Here is a 13,197-nt window from a genome sequence, read left to right on the forward strand (position 1 = left end):
CAAATAGTTTTGTTAAACTACAAGAAAAAAAAGCTGCAAATTGTTTAATGGTATCCTTTTCACCAGGTACGTACTTCACCAGGTGCTATAAGTCTTCGTTTTTTCCTCCACTTGAGTGTTATCCTTTGGAATTGTGTGTGTGTGGATAGCTTGTCATGTCTTAAACAATGTTTTAAGTAAACATGGCGATTTTGTTCTGAAAAATTGTTGTAATTATTGCGTATACATGCTTTTCTTATGACACATGAAACATACGCCCCAGCGGGTCATTAATTAATATTAGTTATACGACCTCTTGACTTATTGATTTAAAAAGGGATTTTCCGCAGTTGCTACAAAGATAAATGGATATTTTAAAATGCTTTTCAGGTCCCCTTAATGTTCCCGTGCATTCAAAAGAATCTCCTTTGACACTAAACACAAAAGTTCTTTGCTTTTCCAAAAGCCATCATCAGCATGGCCTAAATTTGAAAATTAAATAGTACTTGAAGTACAAATGAAATTAGTAGTGATTGTGTGCGGCTTTGTCCTGAATTTCAACTGCAAATCCTACCAGTTAGTCGTGCAAAGAAACAAATGCCTGGCACTGCTAAATGCATCAATGATCTGTAAAACCAAATCCGCTTTGTGTATTACAAGCATGAGGAAGCATTTAACTGGGATTTTCAACGAGTCCTCCAGTCTTGCACACCACTATTCAATGTCTCTCTTCAACATCCCTTTGTTTGCGAAAAGCATTTTCCACCTGCCAGTACCTTTCTTTCTTTTTTTTTTGGCTATTTGCCTGACTGACATGACTGGTTATGTGTTTAATCTGAGTTGAGTTTTTATACCTCTACTCGATACTCTTCCTCCACCCCTTTAAACCAAACTGTCAATTGCATATGGCCAAGATTTGGTCCGAACACACAAAAACGTTTTAATGAGCGTTTAACCATCTTTAATTGTTGTTCTTGTTGAGGTTTGCAACATTTTCTGATGTGGATACACCATTGGCCATTATGCATTCATGCCATATCTTTCAGTTCAAATTCTGCCTACCTGCCAAATAACGATTATGATGTGCATTTGTGCAGATTTCTCATTCATACCTGCTCCATTTTGTTCAGCTTTATGTCAGTCTATCACTATGTAATCCAACTCTTAATCATTTGTGTGTATTTAAGGCCTTTTTGTGTTAGGAAAATTGATTAAACCTGGCCAAAACGAGGGAACATTGGCATGAATACAAAACCACAAATCTGTTGTTGCTCTAACAACAAGAGGTAAGAGAGGGAATTGGGGTGAATTAAGAAGGATTGTGTTTGGAATATAGAAGTTTTTTTGTTGAATATCACATCCGAGGGTAAGGTGTAGACAATTTGTTAACCTGAAGATGACTAAGATTCGATTACCAATCGTATTGTAATTTAATTCTATGGATTTATACAATATTTGCAATCAATGGACCTGGTGGAGTATGATTAATATTAATAAAAGTAGTTTGGGGCGTATGACAAATAATGAAAAGTATTCGCAAGGTAGACTTTTAAAATATTTTTTTGTGGAGTTTTTAAAATATATTTTGTCAGCAAACGTGGATTTTTAAAACATGGATTTTTTTAAAAAAGCATTTTTTCAACAAACGTGGATATTTTAAAAAATAATTTTTCAACAAACGTGGATTTTTTAAAAAATATTCTTTTTAACAAACGTCGATTTTTTAAAAAATAATTTTTCAACAAACGTGGATTTTTTAAAAAATGTTCTTTTTAACAAACGTGGATTTTTTAAAAAATATTTTTTCAACAAACGTTTATTTTTAAAAAAAATATTTTTTCAACAAACGTGGATTTTTTAAAAAACATTTTTTAAACAAACGTGGATTTTTTAAAAAATATTTTTCAACAAACGTGGATTTTTTAAAAAATATATTTTTAACAAACCGTGGATTTTTTTAAAAAATATTTTTTCAACAAACGTGGATTTTTTTAAAAATATTTTTTCAACAAACGTGGATTTTTTAAAAAATATATTTTTCAACAAAACGTCGATTTTTTAAAAAATATTTTTTCAACAAAACGTGGATTTTTTAAAAATATTTTTTGAACAAAACGTGGATTTTTTAAAAAATATTTTTTCAACTAACGTGGATTTTTTTAAAAAATATTTTTTCAACAAACGTGGATTTTTTACTAAATATTTTTTCAACAAACGTGGATTTTTTACTAAATATTTTTTCAACAAAACGTGGATTTTTTAAAAAATAATATTTCAACAAAACGTGGATTTTTTAAAAAATATTTTTTCAATAGACGTGGATTTTTTTAAAAAATATTTTTTCAATAAACGTGGATTTTTTAATAAATATTTTTTCAATAAACGTGGATTTTTTAATAAATATTTTTTCAATAAACGTGGATTTTTTAATAAATATTTTTTCAATAAACGTGGATTTTTTAATAAATATTTTTTCAATAAACGTGGATTTTTTAATAAATATTTTTTCAATAAACGTGGATTTTTTAATAAATATTTTTTTCAATAAAACGTGGATTTTTTAAAAAATATTTTTTCAACAAAACGTGGATTTTTTAACAAATATTTATTCAACAAAACGTGGATTTTTTAAAAAAACATTTTTTTCAACAAAACGTGGATTTTTTAACAAATATTTTTTCAACAAAAAGTGGATTTTTTGAAAAATATTTTTTCAATAAACGTGGATTTTTTAAAAAATATTTTTTCAAAAAATTTGGATTTTTTAAAAAATATTTTTTCAACAAAACGTGGATTTTTTAAAAAATATTTTTTCAACAAAACGTGGTTTTTTTAAAAAATATTTTTTCAACCAAACGTGGATTTTTTAAAAAATATTTTTTCAACAAAACGTGGATTTTTTAAAAAATATTTTTTCAACAAAACGTGGTTTTTTTAAAAAATATTTTTTCAACCAAACGTGGATTTTTTAAAAAATATTTTTTCAACAAAACGTGGATTTTTTAAAAAATATTTTTTCATTTTTTAAAAAAATATTTTTTTCAACAAAACGTGGTTTTTTTTAAAAACTATTTTTTTTTAACAAAACGTGGTTTTTTTAAAAACTATTTTTTCAACAAAACGTGGATTTTTTAAAAAAATATTTTTTCAACAAAACGTGGATTTTTTAAAAAATATTTTTTCAACAAAACGTGGATTTTTTAAAAAATATTTTTTCAACAAAACGTGGATTTTTTAAAAAATATTTTTTCAACAAAACGTGGATTTTTTAAAAAATATTTTTTCAACAAAACGTGGATTTTTTAAAAAATATTTTTTCAACAAAACGTGGATTTTTTAAAAAAATTTTTTTTGAACAAAACGTGGATTTCTTAAAAAAATATTTTTTCAACAAAACGTGGATTTTTTAAAAAATATTTTTTCAACAAAACGTGGATTTTTTAAAAAATATTTTTTCAACAAAACGTGGATTTTTTAAAAACTATTTTTTCAACAAAACGTGGATTTTTTAAAAAATATTTTTTCAACAAAACGTGGATTTTTTAAAAAATATTTTTTCAACAAAACGTGGATTTTTTAAAAAATATTTTTTCAACAAAACGTGGATTTTTTAAAAAATATTTTTTCAACAAAACGTGGATTTTTTAAAAAATATTTTTTCAACAAAACGTGGATTTTTTAAAAAATATTTTTTCAACAAAACGTGGATTTTTTAAAAAATATTTTTTCAACAAAACGTGGATTTTTTAAAAAATATATTTTCAACAAAGGTGGATTTTTTAAACAAATATTTTTTCAACAAACGTGGATTTTTTACTAAATATTTTTCAACAAACGTGGATTTTTTTACTAAATATTTTTTCAACAAACGTGGATTTTTTACTAAATATTTTTTCAACAAACGTGGATTTTTTACTAAATATTTTTTCAACAAACGTGGATTTTTAAAAAAATATTTTTTCAACAAAACGTGGATTTTTTAAAAAAAATTTTTTCAATAAACGTGGATTTTTTAAAAAAATATTTTTTCAACAAACGTGGATTTTTTAAAAAATATTTTTCAACAAAACGTTGATTTTTTAAAAAATATTTTTTCAACAAAACGTGGATTTTTAAAAAATATTTTTTCAATAAACGTGGATTTTTTAAAAAATATTTTTTCAATAAACGTGGAATTTTTAAAAAAATATTTTTTCAATAAACGTGGATTTTTTAAAAAATATTTTTTCAATAAACGTGGATTTTTTTAAAAAATATTTTTTCAATAAACGTGGATTTTTTAAAAAACATTTTTTCAATAAACGTGGATTTTTTTAAACATATTTTTTCAATAAACGTGGATTTTTTAAAAAATATTTTTTCAATAAACGTGGATTTTTTAAAAAATATTTGTTCAACAAAACGTGAATTTTTTAAAAAATATTTTTTCAATAAACGTGAATTTTTTACTAAATATTTTTTCAACAAACGTGGATTTTTTACACAATATTTTTTCAACAAACGTGGATTTTTAAAAAATATTTTTTCAAAAAAAAGTGGATTTTTAAAAAAAAAAAATTCAAAACGTGGATTTTTTAAAAAATATTTTTTCTACAAAACGTGAATTTTTTAAAAAATATTTTCCAACAAAACGTGGTTTTTTTAAAAAATATTTTTTTAACAAACGTGGATTTTTTACTAAATATTTTTTCAACAAACGTGGATTTTTTACTAAATATTTTTTCAACAAACGTGGATTTTTTACTAAATATTTTTTCAATAAACGTGGATTTTTTACTAAATATTTTCTCAACAAACGTTGGCTCAAAGGTCATCTATCTGTGGATAGCTGGGTTCAAAGGCCATCTATCTGTGGATAGATGGGTTTAAAGGCCATCTATATGTGGATAGATGGGCTCAAAAGCCATCTATTTGTGGATAGATGGGCTCAAAGGCCATCTATCTGTGGATAGATGGGCTCAAAGGCCATCTATCTGTGGATAGATGGGCTAAAAGGCCATCTACATGTGGATAGATGGGCTCAAAGGCCATCAATCTGGGTATAGATGGGCTCAAAGGCCATCTATCTGTGGATATATGGACTCAAAGACCATCTATCTGTGGATATATGGGCTCAAAGGCCATCTATCTGTGGATAGACGGGCTCAAAGGCCATCTATCTGTGGATATATGGGCTCAAAGGCCATCTATCTGTGGATAGACGGGCTCAAAGGCCATCTATCGGTGGATAAATGGGCTCAAAGGCCATCTATCTGTGGATAGATGGGCTCAAAGGCCATCTATCTGTGAATAGAAGGGCTCAAAGGCCATCTATCTGTGGATAGATGGGCTCAAAGGCCATATATCTGCGGATAGATGGGCTCAAAGGCCATATATCTGCGGATAGATGGGCTCAAAGGCCATATATCTGCGGATAGATGGGCTCAAAGGCCATCTATCTGTGGATAGATGGGCTCAAAGGCCATCTATCTTTGGATAGATGGTCTGAAAGGCCATCTATCGTTGGATAGATGGTCTGAAAGGCCCTCTATTGTTGGATAGATGGTCTGAAAGTCCATCTATCGTTGGTTAGATGGTCTGAAAGGCCATCTATCGTTGCGTAGATGGTCTGAAAGGCCATCTATAGTTGCATAGATGGTCTGAAAGGCCATCTATCGTTGCATAGGTGGTCTGAAAGGCCATCTATCGTTGTATAGATGGTCTGAAAGGCCATCTATCGTTGGATAGATGGTCTGAAAGGCCATCTATCGTTGTATAGATGGTCTGAAAGGCCATCTATCGTTGGATAGATGGTCTGAAAGGCCATCTATCGTTGGATAGATGGTCTGAAAGGCCATCTATCGTTGGATAGATGGTCTGAAAGGCCATCTATCGTTGGATAGATGGTCTGAAAGGCCATCTATCGTTGGATAGATGGTCTGAAAGGCCATCTATCGTTGGATAGATGGTCTGAAAGGCCATCTATCGTTGGATGGATGGTCTGAAAGGCCATCTATCGTTGGATGGATGGTCTGAAAGGCCATCTATCGTTGGATGGATGGTCTAAAAGGCCATCTATCGTTGGATGGATGGTCTAAAAGGCCATCTATCGTTGGATGGATGGTCTGAAAGGCCATCTATCGTTGGATAGATGATCTGAAAGGTCATCTGTCATTGGATAGAAGGGCTCGAAAGCCATCTATTAGATAGAAGGGATCAAAGGTCATCTATCGTTGAATAGCTGCGTTCAAAGGCCATCTATCTTTGAATAGAAGGCCTCAAATGTCATATATCACTGAATACCTGGGTTCAAAGATCTTTTGTCGTAAAATATTGAGAAGGCAGATTCGTTTTTTTATTTCACTAATAGTATCTAAAGTAAATTTAATTGGTTCATTGTTATCAGCATCTGTACTGCCAGTAAAACGTTATCTTCCTAAGCAGCTGCTGTCAAGAAGTTGATTAGTCTTCCAATCTGATAGTCATGGCAGTTGCTTTTGATTGATTATTTGTATTTTTTCGCTCTCTCTCTCTCTTCTGGTTGAAATGCAACATGCTTGAAGGAATGCTTGCGAAGATGTTATCATCAGCAGTATCAAAGGTGAATGATTTTTTCTTTCTGTTTTCTATTTGCGCCTGAAAGCAGACTACATTAATGGTATTGAATTGTATGTTTAGTTCAATTAATCATACGCCTTCAATGGCAAACAAATTAATATAAGTCATACGTTCCAGAGGGCTTTGATTGGGAGATTGGATTTAAGGGAAGCTTTAAGGAATTATTTTTACGAGCAGTAAAACTCTTTTTAAGGGATTCAGATCTGAGAAATTTTATTCCCCCAAAATCATTGGTTAATTTGAAATTTATTCTTGGTTAAATTTTCTTACAGTTTTTTTTTCAAAAACTTCGCCTTTGAGGTCTCCTAATATTTCATTTAATTTTATTGACTAATTTATGGTTTTCTTTTATTTTTTTCTTTTCTTTCCAGGTATTTATAATTTGCCAGTTCGTTAGACTCCTTTGACAATTTTCATATTTCTAACAACAACAACAAGCAAAAGAACAAAGTCATATTCAATTCGATTTTGAGACTAAATCAAAGTGCAGTTATTCGTTTCGTTTATTTGCTGATCAAACGTCACCCCAACAAATCATTACGAATGTTAAGTAATCAAAAACTTGTGATATGTGAAGCAACCAACAAAACATAAAGAAAACGTTCTAAAGCCGAAGCAGAAGACGAAGAAAAACAAGTACCATCATCCCCCCTACACACATCATTCAACAATCAGTCAGCAAGCCTGTCAGCCAACCAACCAAGCAAAACCCTCAGCAAAAATAAAACAAAATCGAAAATCTTCTCAAAACAAAAAATAAAGAAAAATCTCAAAATGTTTTTTCTAAACCAAATCAAATAAAAAGTCAATATACTTTGCATAGGTAAGTAGCTAAACACACAAACCAACCTGACTGAAGAGAGAGGCTCTTGTGAAGCTTCTAGAGCCAACTTCACTCAGTTGCCTAAAAATATGCCACACATAAAAAACCCAGCACATATGTAAACAGCTGGAAAGTGAAATTTTTTTACACAGGACTCCCAAGGTATCACCGTAGCAAACGGGTGGGCGGATGTTACAATGATGATATGATGACACAAACACACACCCATACACCTGCTGCACAATTTTTGTTTGTTTGCTTGGTTTTCCTGCCATCTTGGCCTTGAATAAACCCTGCCTTTTTGTTGGCAAAAGCATACTTTTAGGTTACATGACGTAAGTTAAACTTCTTCCGTTTTGTTGCCTTCTTCAAATTCGTCTCCCTCTATCTACCCCTCTTAACTGCTGTTTATTTAGTGGTTTGTAATTTTAGATTGACAGCAGGTGTTTCTTCTTGCTCCGCCGCAAACAACAAAAAACTTAGAAAATCATTGGCATGCTTTTTGCTTTTCACCTGTCTGCCAAGTGAAAATCTTTTAGTAAAATTGGAAAAACAACACCCAGGCAAAAAACTACGCCTTGCCAAACAAAAACTTATCCATTTATTTTGTTCATGTTCTTCCTTCCTGTATTAGGACTCTCTCTCTCTCTCGTAAACCATAAATCACTGGCATATTGGCAAATCGCACATTAGATAGTTTAACTAACACTCTGACAGGCCGGGTAATTATAAAATCCTTTTAATTGCCAACCTGAATGGCAAGCCACGATCCAACGAAGGTGGAACATACGTAATTGCAAGTTCTTCTTCTAGAAAACTATAAGAAACTTGGCTGCCAATAGTAATTTATTGATCAAACTTTGAAGGTAACTAAGAACATGGGTTTTTGGTGCGCCAGATAAAAATGTGCTAACAAAACGCATGTTGTTTATGGCCCTAAATAAAATAAAGACTAACTTTTTTCTAAAAACCAAAACATATTCCTCAGGACAAGAGGAAACATTTCTCAAAAAGCCTTTGAGTCCAATCATTTTTTCTATAGAACATGAGAAGACTTGAGAGACATTTTTCTGTAGAAAAAAAATCATTCTAAGGATCGGAGGAGATATTTTCTATAAAAAAGTTATCCTTAGGACCTGAAGACACAGTTTCTAGAGGGAAAAACATCCTCAGGAGACAGTTTTCTATAGAAAAAAATCATCCTCTCGACCTGAGTATATATTTTTTTAGAGAAAAGCTCATCGTCGCACCCTGAGGAGTAATTTTTTATAGAAAAACTCATCCTCATGACGTGAGGAGAATTTTGTATAGAAACAATCATCCTCATGACCTCAGGAAAATTTTTTCTATAGAAAACCTTATTCGTTGTAATGACCTGTGGTAAAAATTTTCAATTGCAAAATCTTCCTTAGGATCTGAAGTCATAGACACATGATATAGATGACGGGCTCAAAGGCCACCAATCGTTGGATGGACTGGGTCATCTGTCGATAGATAGATGGGTTCAAAAGCCACCTTTCGTTAGATAGATTGGGTCATCTATCGTTAGATAGTCTTAAAGGCCATATATCGTTGGATAGACGGACTAAAAGGCCACCTGCCATTGACAGATGAGTCAAGGATAATCTTTCATTGAAAAGATGGGCCCAAAGTTCCTCTGTCGCAGAAAAGATGCCCGCTAAAACCATCCATCGTTAGATAGATGAATTCAGACTCCACCTGTCTTTGATGGGCTCAAAATCAGATAGATGGGCTTAAATGTCATCTGTTTTTGATGGATAGGCTGAGAGACCACCTGGGCTAAGAGGCAATCTGTCGGTGATTGCTGGGATCAGAGGCTCAATATCAGATAGATGGTCTTAGATGTCATCTGGTTTTGATGGATAGACTAGAGGCCACTTGGCTTTGACAGATGGGATCAGAAGCCGTCTGTCTTTGATAGATGGGCTCAGAGGCCATCTGTCTTTGATAGAAGCCATCCATCGTTTGATAGATGGGGTGAGAGGCCATATGTTTTTGATAGATATGCTCAGAAGCCATATGTCTTTGATCGATGAGCTCAGAGACCATCTGTCTTTGATAAATGGGCTCAGAGGCCATCTGTCTTTGTTAGATGGGCTCAGAGGCCATCTGTCTGTAATATATGGGCTTAGAAGCCACCTGGCGTTGTACATATGGGCTCAAAGACAATCTGTCGGTGATTGCTGGGATCAGAGGCCATCTTTCGTTGATAGCTGGGATCAGAAGCCATTCATCGTTGCATAGATGGGCCAAGGTGGCATCTGTTGTTTAATAGCTGGACTAAGAATTCATTTGTTCCTAATAGGTTATCTCAGAAGTGATCTGTCTTTGACAGATAGGCTCAGAGCCATCTGTTGTTGATATATGGAATCAGAGGCCAACTATCGTTGATAGATGGGATCAGAGGCCATCTATCTTTGGTAGATGGGCTCAGAGGTCATCTGTCTTTAATATATGGGCTTAGAAGCCACCTGGCGTTGTATAGATGGGCTCAAAGACAATCTGTCGGTGATTGCTGGGATCAGAGGCCATCTTTCGTTGGTAGCTGGGCTCAGAAGCCATTCATCGTTGCATAGATGGGCCAAGGTGGCATCTGTTGTTTAATAGCTGGACTAAGAATTCATTTGTTCCTAATAGGTTATCTCAGAAGTGATCTGTCTTTGACAGATAGGCTCAGAGCCATCTGTTGTTGATATATGCAATCAGAGGCCAACTGTCGTTGATAGATGGGATCAGAGGCCATCTGTCGTTGATAAATGGGCTCAGAAGTTATTTGGCGTTGCATAGATGGGAAAAGAGGCCATCTGTCGTTGATAGATTGGCTTAGAATCCACCTGGCGTTGTATAGATAGACTCAGAGGCCATCTGTCCGTGATAGATGAGCGTAAAAGCAGTCTGTCTTTGACATATAAGCTCAGAAAACATCTATCGTTGATAGATGGGGTCAGAGGCCATCTGGCGTTGTATATATGTATGGGCTCAGAGGCAATCTGACGGTGATTGCTGGGATCAGAGGCCATCTTTCGTTGATAGATGGGCTCAAAGGCCATTTATCGTTGGATAGATGGGCTCAAAGGCCATCTATCTTTGCATAGATGGGCTCAGATGCAATCTGTTGTTGTATAGATGGGCTCAGAAAACATCTATCGTTGATAGATGGGATCAGAGGCCATCTGGCGTTGTACAGATGGGCTCTGAGGAAATCTGTCGGTAATTGCTGGGATGAGAAGCTATCTGCCGTTGATTGTTAGGTTCAGAAGCCATTTCTAGTTGTAAAGAAGGGCTCAGACGCCATCTGTGTTTAAGTCATACGTCTTTGTCTTTGATCGATGAGCTCAGAGACCATATGTCTTAGATAGATGGGCTCAGAGGTCATATGTTCTTGACAGGTGGGCTCAGAGGCCATTCGTCTTTGGTAGATGGGCTCTGAGGCCATCTGTTTTTAATAGATGGGCTTAGAGGCCATCTGTATTTAATAGATGGACTTAGTAGCCACCTGACATTGTATAGATGGGATCAGAGGCCATATGTCGTTGATAGATGGGATCAGTGGCCATCTGTCGATGTGGAGGAGGGCTCAGAGGCAATCTGTCGGTGACTGCTGAGATCAGAGGCCATCTGTCGTTAATAGATGGGCTCTGCTATGATAGCTGGGATCATAGGCCATATAATAGTTGGGCTAAGAATCCATTTGTTGTTGTATAGAAAGCCACAGATGACATCTGTTATTGTATAGATTGGCTCAGAGGCCATTTGTCTTTGGTAGATGGACTCGGCGGCCATAAGTCGCGGATAGGTGGGCTCACAGACCATCTGTCTTTGACAGATGTCCACCAATATTTGATAAATGAGCTAATCTTTGATAGATGGGCTTAGAGATGATCTATATTTGATAGATAGGCTAAAGGGCCACCTATATTTGATATATAGTTTGCTCGGAGATCATCTGTCTATGATATATTGACTCAGAGGCCATCTATCTTTGATATATGGACTCAGAGACCATCTGTATTTGCTATTTGGGGCATATATCGTTGATAGACGGGCTTGCAGGCCATCTGTCTTTGACATTTGATACGCTCAGAGCCCATCTGTCCTTGATAGGTGGGCTCAGAGCCCATCTTTCATTAACAGATAGGCTCAGAGGCCGTTTGTGGTTGATAGATGAGCTCACAAACCATCTGTCTTTGATAGATGGGCTCAAAGGCCTTCTGTCTTTGATATGTGGGCTAGAAGGTCATCTGTCTTTAATAGATAAGCTCAGAGGCCAACTGTTTTTGATATTTGGGGCACATGTCGTTGATAGACGGGCTCAGAGGCCATTTGTAGTTGATAGATGAGCTCAAAGACCATCTGTCTTTGATATATGGGCTCAAAGGCCTTCTGTCTCTGATAGGTGGGCTAAGAGGCCATCTGTCCTTGATAGATAGGCTCAGAGGTCATCTGTATTTGATAGATGGATCCAGAGGACATCTGTCAGTGATACATGGGCTCAGAGGACATCTGTCGTTGATAGATGGACTCAAAGATCATCAGAGATGCTCTAAAAGACCTTCTATCGATAGATGGCATCAAAGGTCACCTATCGTAGCGCAGATAGACTCAGAGGCCATCTTGTGTAGGGTAGATGGGCTCAAAAGCCATCTATCCAGCATAGATGGGTTCAAAGGCAATCTATTGTAGATAAATTCAAAGGCAACATACCGTAGGGTAGATGACCTTACATGCCGTCTGGCGTAGAGTAGTTAACCGGAAAGGCCATTTGCCGTACAATAGTTGGCGTACCATATATCGTAGAATTGATTGGTTCAGAAGCGATTTTCCTTAACATTGGGCATATACTGTATTATTTATAGTTTCAGACCTTAAGGAAGATTTTCTATAGAAAAGTTTGTATATAGATGGATATCAACTCAGTTTCTGGAAACTTCTTAGAGACCATTTATCGCAGTACCGATGACTTCAACGGTCAACTATCGTTGCATTGGTGGCTCCTCGGCCATCTTTCAAATTCATGTTAGATTTGAAATATAGATGACGTTATTATATAACATGTACAATGACAAGAGTTCATTCAGAATAGTTGTGACTTCGATTTGATTTTAGATTTGATGTAAAGATGGCCTTACAATAAAACAAGTACGACATCAAACATCTTTCTATAATTTTCGTGATCGTTATTATCAGATCAGATATTTTCAAATTAGAGGTATTGATGGCGTTAATGCATGCAATGTAATATCCATATTTCTTTTGATGTCTCAGACAGCTGACCGAAGAGATGAAGCGTAGGTGGCGTCTCTATATACTATATATACGTATATTTTTATAATTTTCTATCCCTCTGCAGGTTATATCGCAAAACTGCCCCTTATTCAGGGACAAAAACCAATTGCAATGGTTTAGTTATACTTCAGGTACTAGGATTCAGTTCTAGTTTGCCACCGTGGAGCAATACAATTACATTGTTTTAGCATATTCGTCTTACTAGGTGTTTACACACAGACAGTATTGGCAAGACAATAGCAAAGTTACAAACCATTTGCACCAATACATTCATACTTTTCTCAATACTTTTTTAAAAATGTATAAATGTATTTGTGAAAAAGGTTTGTATTTTTGATATTGTCTTGCCAATACTGGCATTTGCAAACGCCGGGTTAAATATACGAGAATTCATGGATTCTCAACTAGGGCAAAACGCTCCTTTAATTCCTTGCCTATATCTGGCGTAAAATTGTTTCTGCTTTTAAACAATATGAGCGCGGTTCTGAGTG

At 34.4% G+C, this 13,197-nt stretch overlaps 1 protein-coding gene across 13 annotated transcripts in view; it reads left to right on the forward strand.

The window, feature by feature from the left end:
- LOC141403712 (uncharacterized) overlaps positions 1-13,197 on the forward strand; it is a 517,705-nt gene that overhangs the window by 359,463 nt on the left and 145,045 nt on the right. For 8 of the 13 annotated variants that reach the window (XM_073986544.1, XM_073986543.1, XM_073986546.1 and 5 more), the window contains exon 2: positions 6,948-7,399. The exons of the other annotated variants lie outside the window; for them this stretch is intronic. The gene's annotated coding sequence lies outside the window, so the exon portion shown is untranslated. The remainder of the gene's footprint in view (positions 1-6,947; positions 7,400-13,197) is intronic. 13 annotated transcript variants of the gene reach the window in all.

This window comes from Musca autumnalis, unplaced genomic scaffold, assembly GCF_047663935.1.
Source record: "Musca autumnalis isolate F117 unplaced genomic scaffold, ASM4766393v1 scaffold_4, whole genome shotgun sequence".
Taxonomy (NCBI): Eukaryota; Metazoa; Arthropoda; class Insecta; order Diptera; family Muscidae; genus Musca; species Musca autumnalis.